Genomic DNA, 15483 nt, shown 5'->3' on the forward strand with positions numbered 1-15483 from the left:
GTAATTAAGTAATACCACTACCACTTCCTTTAGAACAGCATTTGCAAAAGACTTCATCCTAAATGAAGAGGGAACGGAGGATCTGAACTTATTGTGCAGGGCATAATTTGGGTCTATATTGTGTAGCTTATTTTCCATAAGTCGTGCTTGAGCTAATGTTTGTACTCTATTGGAATCCAGAGAATCATTTGAAGGCAGATGTCTAATAAAGAACTAGAAATGGCAATGAAAGACATGAAGAAATGCCAAAAAGAAAAACAAAAAACAGACAAGAATCCTATATATATATATATATATATATATATATATATATAAAATAAAGAATGCTAAGCAGCTGGGTGGATAGAGGAGGGAAGGGTAAGAATGTTCGAAGGGTAACATTGATCAAAATGTATTCTATTAGATGGGGGAAAACAAGTCGTTTAAGGATACAGGTGGACCTGTTGGAACAATGAGAAGTACAAGTTGTCATGTCGAAAACGAGCTTTACAACGTTGTGCGGGGAGGGGGGGGGGGGAGAGGAGGATTTAGTGGGGGGGTGGGGGGGAGGCTGGGAAGGGATGTGATGGATAAACAAAGGAGGAGGCTGCAATGGTGGATAAGAAATATACGCATTATCCTGCCCATGTAATTGTAACCCCTCTGTACAGTATGTTCCCATAAAAAAATAAAGTAAAATAAAATGAAAAAAAACTGCTTTTTAAAAAAATAATGCATCCTTTGTGCAACCACTTTATGATCATAAATATGTAGAAATACATAAAAAATAAAGCAATATGAAATAAGGAACTCCTCTGTGAGTCTTGATGCCTTTACCACAATTCTAGGGTGAGATTTGGTAGGATGTGTATCCCACCCTTACAGGCTTTGAAACTAGGGTGCTCTTCTCTGCTTGCATTAATTGCGTTGGTGAATAAGAAATACCGAACAACATGTTAGATGACCACTAGCCGTTGGGAAATGCAATAGTTAATGTAGACACATATATAGTTACATTTATTTATATATCGTTACATGTAAATATGGTTACATATATATATATATGTATATATATATATATATATCGTTACATGTAAATATGGTTACATATATGTTTCTGTTTCTGAGAAGCTTATGAACATCAAATACGTTTTTTTGTTTGTTTGTTTTTTGGGTCCGGTCGTGGGGCCTGAACTCTGGGCTTGAGCACTGTCCCTAAGCTCTTCAGCTCAAGGCTAGCGCTCTACCACTTGAGTCACATCACCACTTCCAGGTTTTTTCCTTTTGCTTATGTGGTCCTGAGGAAAGGAACCCAGGGCCTCATGCATGCAAGGCAATGCTATACCACTGAGCCACCTTCCCAGACCCTCAAACACATTTTATCTCCTGGCTACCAGTCCTCCAGTGGGACTGATAGATATTTACAAATATCTATAAATGATAAATGGAGCGGCTGGGAAACTGGCTTAGTGGTAGAAGGCTGTCCTAGCATGCAGGAAGCCCTGGGTTTGATTTCTAAGTATACTTCATTCACAAAAAAGTCAGAAGTGGTACTGTGACTCAATTGGTAAAGCTTTGAGCAAAGGGAGTTCAAGGACAGTGCGTAGGCACTGAGTTCAAGCCCCAGGACTGGCAATAAACGATAAATACATTTGGCAATGGGTGGTACAACTATTTTCTTTAGTTTAGATATCAGGGACTGTGAGAAGGTAAAAAATACTGACATAAATGGGCCTTGGGCCACCAGAAAGATGTTTGTGTTCCACCCATCTATTGCATGAAGAAAGTTGATTCAAAACAAAAAACTTCTGATCAGTCAAGATGGAGAAATCAGACCAATGAATTCATACGGAAATCAGTCCAGATCCATTGTATAGCCTATCAGGCAACTTTCTGTCTTTTCTGAGAGTGTTTTCTCCTGGTTTCCTTTCACTCCACACGAACAACCATAGTGGATGAATGAATAGCATGGGAAGAACAAATCAATAGGACCATATTACTGAATCAGGTTAAGAATTGCCATTTGTGCTTTTTTCCTGTGCTTTTTGTTCTTCAGCAAGAAACGTAATCTGAGAAGAAGCATGATAGACCTCCAATTTATGTTATAGATGATTTGTTGATGATTGGATGTCATCCCATGATTGGATTGAAGGGAGAGGCTGCTATCTTGGATTGCAGAGCAATGTTCTTTGGGTTCCACCAAGGTCATAGAGACAAGCTACACCCTCCTCTCCCCCATCCCCGCCCTTGAAAGTTAGAAATGGAAAACCATGGATGTGGATACCCAATCTCCTGACCTAACCAGGACAAAAGGAGGAGGAAGAGCCATGCCTGTCCTTGCAACCCCTGCCTCCCATTGTTCTTCTTAAACCACCATGAAGGTCACTGGGCTCCACTTTATTTTCCTCTAAGCTAATCTAATTAGTCTGAGAATGCCAGACACTGCCCATCCACCCTTCTCCCCCAGTGAGGGACAGTCAGAGGACAATTTCAGGGGGACAAAGGGTCATTATGGATCAGGCCTGTGGAGCAATGGTATAAAAGGAGGGAATCTATTCATATCCTCTCCACCACACCTGTTCGGCTCTGAGCTTCTGTAGGACAAGGAAAACCAACATCTACATGATGATGGCTCTGCCCTTACCCTGCTGTTTGGTGAGGCCTGTGCTGGCCAAAGATCTCAGGTCCAGCCATCAGAGGGATCCCTGAATGGGCATGTTCATCTTGCATGGCCCATGTGTGTGTATGTGTGTGTGTGTGTGTGTGTGTGTATGTGAAAGTTGTGTGTATGTGCATTTGTGTGTAAGAGAGAGAGATTCTGTTTGATAACACGTGGAGTTAATGTGACTTCATAATAAGGAAAATGCCTTTGCACCTTTCAACTCCCTGTCGTGTGACAAAGGTGTCTTCTTCAATCCAAAAGCTAAGTCAACAGTATCGTTACTTACACTGGATCACATGTCGTGCCTACATGGAATCCCTAACTCACTCTCCACATGCAACGGTTCCCAAGCATGTCTCTCTGGGTCCTGGTGTCACCGTGTGGGAGACTCCACACAAATTGGCAAGGCCTGGCCTCCTCTTCTTCTCTTGCCCACTCAAGAATGGCTTCTTTGGTGCTGGGATAGAGGGAGCTCTGGGGAATCAGGAGAGTGCTGGCCTTTTCCTTTGGGACATGGGTCATTTAGGTGACTGGCAAGTTGAACACCCTGGACAACTTGGTGGACAAGCCAGAGAAGATCCAGGAGGGCAGACCCTTGAGAGTCCTGCTCTGACACATTGAGGCTCCTGAAGGTGGTAATTCCATGACAGTGGACTTTTATAACAAATAAACAAAACCTTCTATCTCATTCCCTGCCTCCATACCTCTCCAGGATTGATTGACAGAGACTGTGGCTTCTCACATGTCTGGGACATTTGATCCTGCATGCAGAAAGGGACATGTTTCGAAAAGGACATCATTGCTGGTTTCCATCCATGAATGGATAATATGAGCTCTGTGGAGACCACACTGTCTGGAAGAGCGTTCTAGAAAAATCCTCTTCCCTTGACACTAGCACAAAACTATGCAACTAACAGCCAAAGCCCTCATGCCTGTAATCCCAGCTGCTCAGGAGATGGAATCTGAGAGAGTGATGTCTGAAACCAGCCCAGGCAAGAATATCCATTAGGAACTTAACTATCAAAAAGCAGAAAGTAGAGCTGTGGTTCAAGTGCTACACCACCAGCCTTGAGCAGAACACAAGCCCTGAGGATGAGTTCTCTGGTTCTGAGTTCAAACCCCAAGACTTGCACAAAAATGACAAAGAATGGTGATGAAAAGAATCAGAACGAGCAACATCATTTATTCAAGGCATTTCCCCAGGTTGATGTCCTCCTTGGTTACTCGAAAGTTCTGGAAGAAGTTCCTGGGATTTGTGGATAGGAAACAAGGACTTGGTTGTTGTTCTGTTGTTGTTTTCTTGTTATCTTACAGGCAAACTGGGGAGTGACAAAAATACACTGTTGTGGGTGAGCTGAGGGAGGTTGGGGTCTATGTAGGAGAGTGTGAGTACAACACGGTATAGACAGAAAACTGGACACAAAGCAGGGTTGTGCACATGGTTGGGAGATACATGGGGGTCACTTCAGGTGTTACATCAATAGCTTTGAATTCTAGAAACATCCAAGAGTCGGACATTATCAGAGATTAAGAAAATACGCTCAACTTCCAAGGTTCTCAGTGCTTCCTAGAAAATTTTATTATATTTTTCATTTTTATTATTATATTTATTTTAAAATATTTTTATCCATTCTATTTTATTATTTATTATTTTATTATTCCTTTTCAAAAATGACCTCTGAGTGGTTACACATGGGTGTCACCATTTATGAGAGCAGCAAATACATCAGATCTTGATAGGTGTCTCCACATTTGGATGCGTGTGTGAGGGCAGGGGGTGTGGATAGCTTTGGCGGTGTGACATGATTTTTTTAAATCACGCTGCATGTGTATTTTTTAAAAAAACATTATCTGAAAACTGTATAAACAGGTGATACAGATGTGATCAACCCCAGCTCCTGACTCTTAAGTTATCAGCACATGTATTTATTCATGTAATAGGTTTTTCTTTTGTGTGTGTGATGGTGCAAATCAATTCCCTTTCAACAGAGGGAGAGGAGGTTGATGAAATAGCATTGTAAGGAAATGTCCATGAATTAAATTGGTGGTGGGGGGATATGTCCAACAATTGCTTTAATCTAGTTGGTCAGGTATTATTACATCTCATTGGAAAAAAGTGATTTGATGTCCATATGTTCAACATTGATGGAGATTCACTGTGTTCATAAAACTACTTTGTTGACCCGTCTGTACAGTCATTTAAGGATAATTAAAATATACTTCATAACAAAGTCTATTAGATGTCTGATAGACCAATGATGGAAGGAAAAGTGCTCGAATTTACTGAATCTCTGATATAAAAGTCAGAATGTCAATAGAAGGAGAGCATACCTGCACCTACTGAATTTTTATCAGTACCTGTGATATGTGGGAGCACAGATTCAGGTAGATTCAGCCATGAATGGTGGTTTAGGGAGCATGGATAATTCAGAAATTAGTCTATGGGGCCCCTCTCCCCCCGAAGAAATCAAGATATTTGAACTTCAAGGAAGTGCATGAGATGGATTGATTAGGTTCAAAGTTATTGGCTATTGACCACCAGCCTAATCCAGGAGGAGAGGAGAGAACAGTCTATTCCACATAGGACCAGGGAGACATGAACTGAGGTGAGGGAACTCAAGTGGACTTTCCCTGGGTTCTTTCTCTTCCATAGTAGACTCTGGTACGAACACGTTCGAGCTTGTGAAGCAAAGCAAAGGCATCAACATCTTCTACAAAGTGAATGTGGACAATGAAGGTCAGATAACACCCATGATCCTGGTGGCAGGTGGGTATAAGGGTGGGGGAGGACACTTATCCACCTGGGCCGGGGGAAGGGGGGTGCTGGACTGGGATGGGGCAGAGTAGCCCATGGCTGTTCACCTTAGCCCTGTACTGTTGAGTGGAGGAGGCAGAATGGTTTTCTGTACACCAGAAATGTCACTTTGGAAACACCTGTCTCTGTCACACATTTAGTCCATCCCATTACCATAGCTCCCTGTAAAATGGCCTGGGTCACCCATGCAGGAATAATTGGGCTGTCAGCTAGGGACCCACATGGCAAATTCTAATTTAATTTGACTGAAGCAGACTTAGTGCTTTCCTGGGGGAAGTGGGCTCATTTCCATGTTGAACTCGCCTAACATGTTCTCAACAGAGTGAACCGTAATGTAAATTTCCCGGCAGGTGTACACCAATGAGCCCCTCAAATATGTTGTCAATCCCAATGATATCTTGAGCTCTGAGCAAACATTTCAGTTTGATACTGGGGTGTCCATTATACTCATGGAGGACATCATATTGAGCATCTGGCTGAATGAATTATAAAGATATGATTTCTAGTTTTGATTGATTTATTTTTTCAGCTTCAACAGGGCTAACATGGTTAAGTGAAGTTCAAACCATTTGGTCCTCTCCTTTTGTGAGGACAGGGCAAGAACACAGAAAACGTGGATGGATGACCATCCACATGAGGATAAAAGGAAACTCTAGAGTATGGAGTCCATATAGGAAATCTCAGCTGGAGAGTGATTACATGGGGCTCACAGCTTTCACATAGTGACTCAGGAGATTAAGATCTCAGGATCATGGTTCAAAGCCAACCTGGGGTAGGACTGACCATGTGACTCTTTATCTCCAAAGAGCCACCAAAAAAGAGCCAAAACTGGAGCTGTGGCTCAAGTGGCATAAGACCAGCCTTGAGCAACAACAACAACAAAGCTCAAACCAGATTAAGGCTCAAACTAGATTAAGCTCTGGGACTAGAACCACGATATAAATGAAAGTAATATATAAAATAATAAATAAATAAAATTAATTAAATAAAATTAATATAAATAAAATTAATTAAATTAAATTAAAAATAAAATAAATAAAAACAATACGCAACAAAGAAGAACAACTCAGTTCCATTATCATTTGATCACTGAGGCAGTGTTGAGAACACAGATTATTAACTGTCCAGGTCCTTGCTCAAAGAGTCATTGCAAAAACCTGAACAGTGGAGGGCTGGCTAAACAATTAATTTCCATCTACCTCACCAATGTCACTGCTACAGGAGTGTGGGGACCAATTTGCTCTTCCTGGTGCTGCTGGGGACTGGGAGGAAAATTGGGGGCCAATGAATGGAAACAGCCCAGTGGGAGGCATAATCATATAGGATACATTATTTTGTCTGTCATGGGGCTTGAACTCTGGGCCTGGGAACTGTCCTTCAGCTCTTCAGCTCAAGACTAGTGCTCTACCACAGCAACACTTCTGACTTTTTCTGCTTATGTGGTGTACGAGGACTCAAACCCATGGCCTCATGCATGCAAGGCAAGCACATTCTACCACCAAGCTACCTTTCCACCCCATATAGGCTGAGTTTTGATGCAAGCCGTTCTCTGACTTCCTTCCCATTGCTACCACAGGGAAAGGGCAGAGCTTGACGAAGGACCAGGAGAAGCTGGCCAAGTTGGCCAAGAAGAGGAATATCCCCATTTCCAGTATCCAACAAGACCTTGAAACTGGTAAGGCCCAGATCCTGGTTTTCCTATGGCCTAACTGCACCTCCCCCAACCAAAAAAAAAAAAAAGAAAAGAAAAGAAAACAGAAAGATCATTCTAGAAGCTTATTACTTAGAATTATCTGGATGCACAATTGCATGTTACTTGAGTGTCAGTGATAAAGTTGGTGATGTCTGACATCTATCCCTGATCCTGTGTTCTTTTCTTTTCTTTCCTGCTCTTTGTCACAGACGATTGTCTAGAGTAAGGACACTGGCCCTGGGTACGTCGACACTGACACCTGTTGCCCTCCACCCTCCCAAATGGGAGGTATTTTTCCGTGGATGGTTTGGTTTGATATGGAAGAGATATGACTCGGTTCAATAGGGAAAGCTTTAGACGCTGAGACCCTTGGGCAATGTTCTCCTTCTAGAACTGCTTATGTTTTCCACGTGCAATCTGCACTATGAAGCAATTCACAGTGTCTCAGCGGCATTTATCGTCCTCTGCTCCCTCCCAACAGGTGGCAGCATCTTCAGGAACACATGCACATCCATCTTCCTCGTTCAAAGGGAATCAGCTCTAGGATGAAAAGCCATCCTGAACTTTCAACCATCTTTTCCTCTTTCTTATGAAGCCATCATGCTGATTCACAGTTTTGTGTCTACTTCCCTTTCTCCTGAAATTTGCGCCAGCATGACTTAAGTGATTCAATAAACCAATTCCCAAGCATCCAATTCTGACTGTAAAGATTTGAATCAATGTCTCCTGTCCCAGAAATAGCCACCCCAATTGAGAGATGGAAAATTAAGTCTGTAAGAGAACAGAAGATTCTTTGCCTTAAAAAAAAATTCTGAATAAGCCAGTTGCCGGTGGCTCATGCCTTTCATCCCAGATAACCCAAAAAGCTGACTTCTGAAGGATCCTGGTTCTAATCCAGCCTGGGCAGGAAAAGTCTGTGAGACTCATCCCCAATGAACCACTAGAAAACCGGAAGTGGCAACATATACGTGTGTGTGTGTGTAAAATTCAAAGTGGTAGAGGGCCAGCCTTGAGCTGAAGAGCTCATGGACAGCACACATGCCTAGAGTTCAAACCCTATGGCTGACAAAAAAAATATTCAGAATATAACCAGACATCTGCCACTAATCCTAGCTACTCAGTATAGAAGGGTTTGAACTCAGCTCCAAGAGACTGTGATCACCCATTAGTCACCCAAAACCCAGGAGTGGTGCTGTGGTTTACATAGTAGAGTGGTTAGAGCCTTCAACACAGAGCCTTAGGGAGAATTCCCAGACCCTGAGTACAAGCTCAGGACTGGAAAAACCCACAAAGAAACAAGGACAGAGTACTTGAGTGTTTCAGCATTAGGACAAAAAATGGTAACCTTCAAAACTGTAAGGATACCTTCATTTCTGTAGATTCCACATGAAATGTGAGGCCAGGTGGCTCTTTTTAAATTTTATTTTTAAATTTTCCTATAACCACCATGAGATTTCCAAACCCATCAGATCCTACGGAAGTGGAGTATTGGGTGTATGACTTATTAGGTTTAACAATTTTGGTGAACTCGATCTCCAGCCCAGGGTGGGACTGGAATAGCAATTATTTCATATTAAAGTATGCACACTCCTTATGCATATATACTGAGCTATGTCCTGTTAATTGTGGGTTGGGGGATGTTTAGAGGTAAACAGATGAAGTCTCCCCACTGTGGAGTTGTATGTTCAAGGCTCCTGGTGTTCCTAAGGCCTTTTTTATGTCATTCAAGAGCTCCAGCCTCTACATTCCTGGACTTACCCATGTCCATCCTTCCTATAGTCACCAGCAGTAGAGGAGAATATTTTTGTTTTTGTCAGTCATGGGGCTTGAACTCTGGTCCTGAGCACTATGCCTGAGCTCTTCAGCTCAAGGCTAGAGCTCTAGCCACATATATGGCACCATTTCTGGTTTTCTGGTGGTTTCACTGGAGATCAGAACCTCATGGACATTCCTGACTGGGCTGGCTTTGAACCTTTGAGATCCTCCAGATATCAGCCTCCTGAATAGCTAGGAAGATAGGCGTGAGCCACTGGTGCCAGGCTGGCATTCTTTATTCTTGACACAGGACAGGGCTCAGTTCTGCTGAAAGGAAACCATCACTTGGTTCATGCAGGAGAGAGTTTATTGGGGGGCAATCCAACAACTAGCGCACCAGATGTAAGCCATGCAGAGAGGTGGAGCTAATGGAAGAGACAGACTATATCTGGGAAAGAGGAAGAAGAGATGTGGACACAACCAGATATGGAAGAGACATGAGAAAAGTAACCTCAGAGGAAGTGGAAGTAATCCTAGGACCTAGAAATCCTTAGCTGATTCAGTCAGGTGACTAATAGCTACTGGTAATTACTGGGCAGGTGAACTCTGGTGAGCCTCCATTCTGTACAAAGACAAGTATGGGATTAGGGAGGTTCTGTGGGCAGAAATATCAGCACCTTTAGTTTGCCTTCCTGTATCACAACCTGAGACTAAAGCTTGGGAAATGTGGGGTACGCCATCAGTCATGGTCTTCAAAATTATTTTCTTTCCTAATGTTGAAACACTTAAGGACTCTGTAGTTGTCTCTGTGTGTTTTCAGGTCCTGAGTTGGTATCCAGGGCCTGCGCATCCTCCCTCAGGTTTTGTGTTCAAGGCTAGCACTCTACTACTTCTGGGTGTGGGGATGATTCATTGGAGATGAGAATCTCATGGACTTTCCTGCCCCTAGGCTGACTTCAAACCATGATATTTAGATCTTAGCCTTCTGGGTAGCTAGGAGCAGAAGTGTGAGTGAGCCTGGAGTTATTCTCAATAATAATAATAATAATAATAATAATAATATTACTATAGTTCTCTTATATACTTAGTTTTGCATGATTCAATTGGAGTGACTAATTCTGAGCCAGGGGACATTGATTTGAGTCTTCACAGTCAGAATTGGATTCTGAGGAACTGGTTTATTGGATCACTGAGTTAAGTCACAATAGCACAAAAAAAGGAAGAACACAAAACTTGAATCCAGATAACGACTTTCTAGGAAAGAGGAAAAGATGTGTCAAAGTTTAGGATGGATTGTTGTCTTAGAGCTGATTCTATTTGAATGAGGAAGATGGATGTGAATGCATTCTTGAAGATGCTACCACCTATTGGGAGGGAGCAGAGGGCAATCAAATGCACCTGAGACCCTGTGAATGGCTTCATAGTGCAGATCGCACATGGAAAACACAAGCACCTACAGAAGGAGAACATGAGGCCCGCATGGTCAAAGGGCAAATTTATTTCTAACAGGACCAAATCTGTGCCTGGGGCCTGGTCTTCCTAGGACAAGGAGATGGTTTCCTCAAACCTCTATCCAAGATGCATTTTTGGGTGGTAATGGCTGATGGGTAATTTGTACTGGAAATTCCGTATGTATCTTCCCTGCCCAAATGATTTCTGAGGATCTGCCCTATGCCTAAGAGAGTGCGCCAAGATGACATCCTCCACTAACTCTGAGAGTCCCCCGACGTTCATCATCTTCCATGCTTCAGATCACACATAACTGATTGTGTCCTTCTTCTCGCAATTATGTGGAGGCCAAAGTCATCAGGGAAGATTTCTGTGATAAATGATTTTTTTTCTTTCACGCAATTGTTTCTAACATATTTATAAGATGATTTCTATGCTGCTGCGTATGTCCCTCCACGGTATAAACCCTGCTTTCACTTGATGTTGGTATAATTTGTGGAGGGTAAGAGAAAAAAAAATCGTTTAACTAGGGATACAGGTGGACCCATTGCAAAAATGAGATGTACAAGTCGTTATGTCAAAAAAAGAATTTTACAACTTTGGTGGAAGGGGAGGAAGGATCGGGTGGGGAGAGGTGGGGGGAGTATGGGAATGGATGGGAAGGGGACACAAAGAGGAGGCAAAAATGCTTGATAAGAAATGTACTCGTTATCTTGCCCATGTAATTGTAACTTCTCTGTATGGTATTCTCACAAAAAAAAAAAAAAAACATAGACTAAGCCAGGCACCTGATGGCTCAGGCCTGTCAGCCTACCTACTCTGCAGGCTGAGATCTGAGGATCACATGTTCAAAGCCAACCCAGGCAGGAAAATCTATGAGACTCTTATCTCAAGTGAACCACCAGAAAACCAAAATGGTGCCGTGGCTCAAGTGGTCGAGCACCAACCTTAAGTTGACAGTGCCCAGGCCCAGAGTTCAAACCCCACGACCACCACCACCACCACCAACAACAACAAAAATCAAAACAAAAAAACAGATTCTATGACAGTCTCCTTCAAGGGAGACTGTTAACCATGGAACTCAACTTATCCAAAGAAAAATATAGTAGAATTAAAGTACCAAATGGGTTGGGCCAGGTTTGTGTCTACTCACTCCAGGGAAGCTCAGTACTCCATGGGATATACATCTGTGAAAAAGTGCAAGGAAGGAAAAAACACAACAAAATCAAGGGAGATGTTCAATATGACCAAGTTTATGCACTCACACTCGAGTACAGTGCAACTGTAGGCGAAGAACATACTGAGTCAGGATCTTAGATAGTGATTTCATTTCATGCTTTTTTTGGTATTCTATAGGAAATAGCCCTGGGCCTCACCTGGAAATGGGATAATTTGGGTGCTGGAAAATAGGATGTTGTTCTCCTTGGCGAGCTCCTCCACCTTCTTTAACTACCCTGGTCTCAGGGCCTCTAATCTCCCTGCATTCCATAGAGAGGAAAGGAGGAAGGGTGTGCGCTGGAACGTGGCCTAGATTTCCATGTGTCCCCTGAGCCACATGGGGCTGTCCCCCCACCCATGGCTTGTCACCAGCTGGCCCCCTGAGGACCAAGCTGGGTTCCCTATAGAGTGAAGGTGTGGTGACATTGATGGAAGTGAACATTTTGGGGTACACACCCTTTTAGGGTCTTTAGGATCATTCATCCGCGGTGCCCCAACAAAGTTTCTTGGGGGAACTTTGCTCAAGTTCCCCACCCGGTGCCCCCAGGGGGCTCAGAGTGAGGGAGCTCCCTGGCTGCGCCCCCTGGTCCCTAGACCACAGCCACCTCCAGGGTCCCCAACCCCGTGGGCACTCATGTGGCCAATTGCTACCAGAACCCTGGCGGGCTGTCCTCGTCCTCCCCGGAGGTTCCCCAGTACTAGATAGGAAATGTACTCATTACCTCACCCAGGTAACTTTAACCCCTCTGTACAGTATCTTTACAACAAAAAAATAAATAAAAAGAAAAGAGAAAAATAAATCACAGATACTTTCAGGCGAGGGCACCTTGAATATTTATTAATTAAGCCCATGTCTTTGCCAGTCCTTGTTAGCCTTCTTCTATCTCACTAGAACTTTATAATGCAAAGACATTACCGATATCCCAAGCAAGATTAAAGCATTAAAGAATTAAAGTCACTTAGACACAAGATTTGGCCAGTATAGGCTTTGAAACAAGAGAACCCAATATCACTTGCTCAACCAATAAAAATGATTTATTTTGTACACAAAACTGTATTAATAGGAAACTAGCTAAATAAAAGTGTGCATATCCAACATTAAAAATCTACTTTCAAAAGACAAACAAAAAATCATACTACAAATTTAGTAAAAGGAGGAATTTGAAACTGGTTACAAAATCAATATAGCAACTTTATTTCAAAGTATGTTTTGAAATAGGTTCATGGCTCAAATGGAAAGGCCTTCTGTTCAAACCTCAGTGCCATCAAACGAAAACAAAACATAAAACAAAAACCAAGCACAATGTCTTTCTATGAAGCTTTCTTTTTTTTTTTTTTAATTTAATTTAATTTTATTTGTGAACATACTGTACAGAGGAGTTACAGTTACATGGGCAGGATAATGCGTACATTTCTTACCAAGCATTGCAGCCTCCTCCTTTGTTTATCCTTCACATCCCTTCCCAGCCTCCCCCCTCCCCCCCTAATCCCAACCCTTCTCCTCCCCCCCCCCCCCCCCCCCCCCCCCCGCACCAACGTTGTAAAGCTCGTTTTGGACATGACAACTTGTACTTCTCATTGTTGCAACAGGTCCACCTGTATCCTTAAACAACTGGTTTTTCCCCATCTCCTCCACAAGTTATACTGACATCAAATATAGTGAAAGCAGGGGTTATACTGTGGAGGAGGGACATACAAAGCAACAAAGGGATAATCTTATAAATGTGTTAGAAACACATGCATGAAAGAAAAAAAACATTAAAATACACATCTAAGGGTTCATTTTCCTGACATCACATTATCTGACCTTTTCTGCTTGACTCATACATATACTAGATATTACAAATAAGGGAAACCATGGGACCTACGTTTCTTTGGGCCTGGCTTACTTCACTTAATATAATTTTTTCCAAGTTTTTCCATTTCCTAACAAATGGGGCAATGTCATTCTTTCTGATGGAGGCATAGAATTCCATTGTGTATATATACCACATTTTCTTGATCCATTCATCTACTGAGGGGCATCTGGGTTGGTTCCATATCTTAGCTATGGTAAATAATGCTGCAATAAACATAGTTGTGCTGGTAGCTTTAGTGTGGTCTTGTTTGTAAACATTAGGGTAAATGCCCAAAAGTGGGATTGCTGGGTCATAGGGGAGCTCTATGTGAAGTCTTCTAACGAACCTCCATACTGCTTTCCAAAGTGGTTGAACAAGTTTACATTCCCACCAACAATGAAGTAAGGTTCCTTTCTGTCCACATCCCCTCCAGCATCTGTTGTTGTTAGAGTTCTTGATTTTTGCCGTTCTAACTGGAGTGAGGTGATATCTCAATGTTGTTTTGATTTGCATTTCTTTTATGGCTAGGGATGTTGAACATTTCTTCATGTGTCTATTGGCCATCCTTCTTTCTTCTTCAGAGAAGCTTCTCTTTAAGTCTTTCGCCCACTTACTTATTGGGCAGTTGTTTCTTTGAGGATTTGTTGTTGGGTGGTTTAATTTTTTGAGTTCCAAGTATATTTTAGATATGAGACCCTTGTCCGTTGTATGGCTAGTAAAGATCTTCTCCCAGTCCGTGGGCTTTCTATTGATCTTGCTAGCTATGTCATTTGCCCTGCAGAAGCTCTGCAACCTTATACAATCCCATTTGTCCAACCTTTCTTTGATTTGTTGTGAAGCTTTCTTTTTAACAAAGCAGAAGTGTATTGTCCAATTAGCAGTTATTGATTTCTGGATGATACGACTGTGATTTTTATTTATATAATATTTTTCAGTATTTACCAAGCTGTCTAAAACAAGGATAAATGCATTTAGCTCTACACTGTTTTAAGAAAATCTCATACACAACAGTTGCTTAATTTTTTAAAGTACCTTTCCGGAATTACATATTAACCAATAAATAAATAAAAATAAATAAAAGAATCTGTTGCTACAAAACTGGATTGAAAGAAGCACTACACTGAGAAGACTCCAAGGCAATTTTTCGATGTGTGATGGAAAAGGGAAAGAGGATGAGATTACTATCTCAGTAGCAGAGCACAAATACTTGGAACTATAAGCTATGAGGATACATCTACCAATGTTCCCTTCCCATAATGAAGTGTAAAAAATTATCCTCATGGAAATTTGTTTCAAAGCTGGTGAACAGGAATTGGACTTAGCACATAAAAACAAGAGGTAAGTAAAAAAAAGAGGTAAGTGAGAGCAAACCAACTCCTAATGTTCCAACTCCTAATGCACTCTCAGAATAACTGGAGTTCTGAAACCATCTTGAAATTAACTTAATTGTGATTATTTCCACAGAAAAGCTTGAAGGCATTAACAAAATGCCAGAATCATGTAAGTAAGGTATTTGTGTACCATATTTATTCAGAAGCTTTTGAAATTTGAAATTTTGATTCTGGATTTGTGTTTTGGAAGAGGAAAGAATTGAACAAATGCTTACAAAGTGTTTCTCTTTTGATATTTCAAAGGATAACATTACAAATGCTTTAACTTTTGTGTAAAGAATCTGCGCAATACATCTGCTAGGAATAAAGCTAAAAAGTTGATTTTTTGGGGGGGGAACAAATTATCAAAAGTTTTTTGTAGTGCTGTGGATATTTGACTTTTTTTAATTGCTTAGATATAAAATGTCTTAGAACTTGCATACAATTCTTAGGCTTCGGTGAGTGACAAGAAACATTTTAGAAGAAAACTGTTTCCACTTCATTTTGGAACTTTGTCACACAAGTCTCCTGAGTACAAAGGAAGTACAAGGGAATAGTCCAGGAAGGAAAATGTCCTTGCATGCAGAATCATGCCCAAACAACAGCATCATGAAAGAATTCTTCAATTATCTTGGAAGAAAACCCTGAACTGGATGAGGTCTCCCTTACCTGTGCCTATGCCAAGAACTGAACAAGGATGAATG

The 15483-nt window shown here is 41.7% G+C and overlaps 1 long non-coding RNA gene across 1 annotated transcript in view; it reads right to left on the reverse strand.

Annotated features, from left to right (window-relative positions):
- LOC122126986 overlaps positions 1-15026 on the reverse strand; it is a 21008-nt gene extending 5982 nt beyond the window's left edge. The window contains exons 1-2 of the long non-coding RNA XR_006151055.1: positions 15016-15026; positions 10612-10616 (exon numbers count right to left, since the gene is read on the reverse strand). This is a non-coding gene — a long non-coding RNA (uncharacterized LOC122126986). The remainder of the gene's footprint in view (positions 1-10611; positions 10617-15015) is intronic.
- Between the last annotated feature and the right edge of the window lie 457 nt (positions 15027-15483).

Source organism: Dipodomys spectabilis, unplaced genomic scaffold (genome assembly GCF_019054845.1).
Source record: "Dipodomys spectabilis isolate Male_0828 unplaced genomic scaffold, ASM1905484v1 ptg000295l, whole genome shotgun sequence".
Lineage (NCBI taxonomy): Eukaryota > Metazoa > Chordata > Mammalia > Rodentia > Heteromyidae > Dipodomys > Dipodomys spectabilis.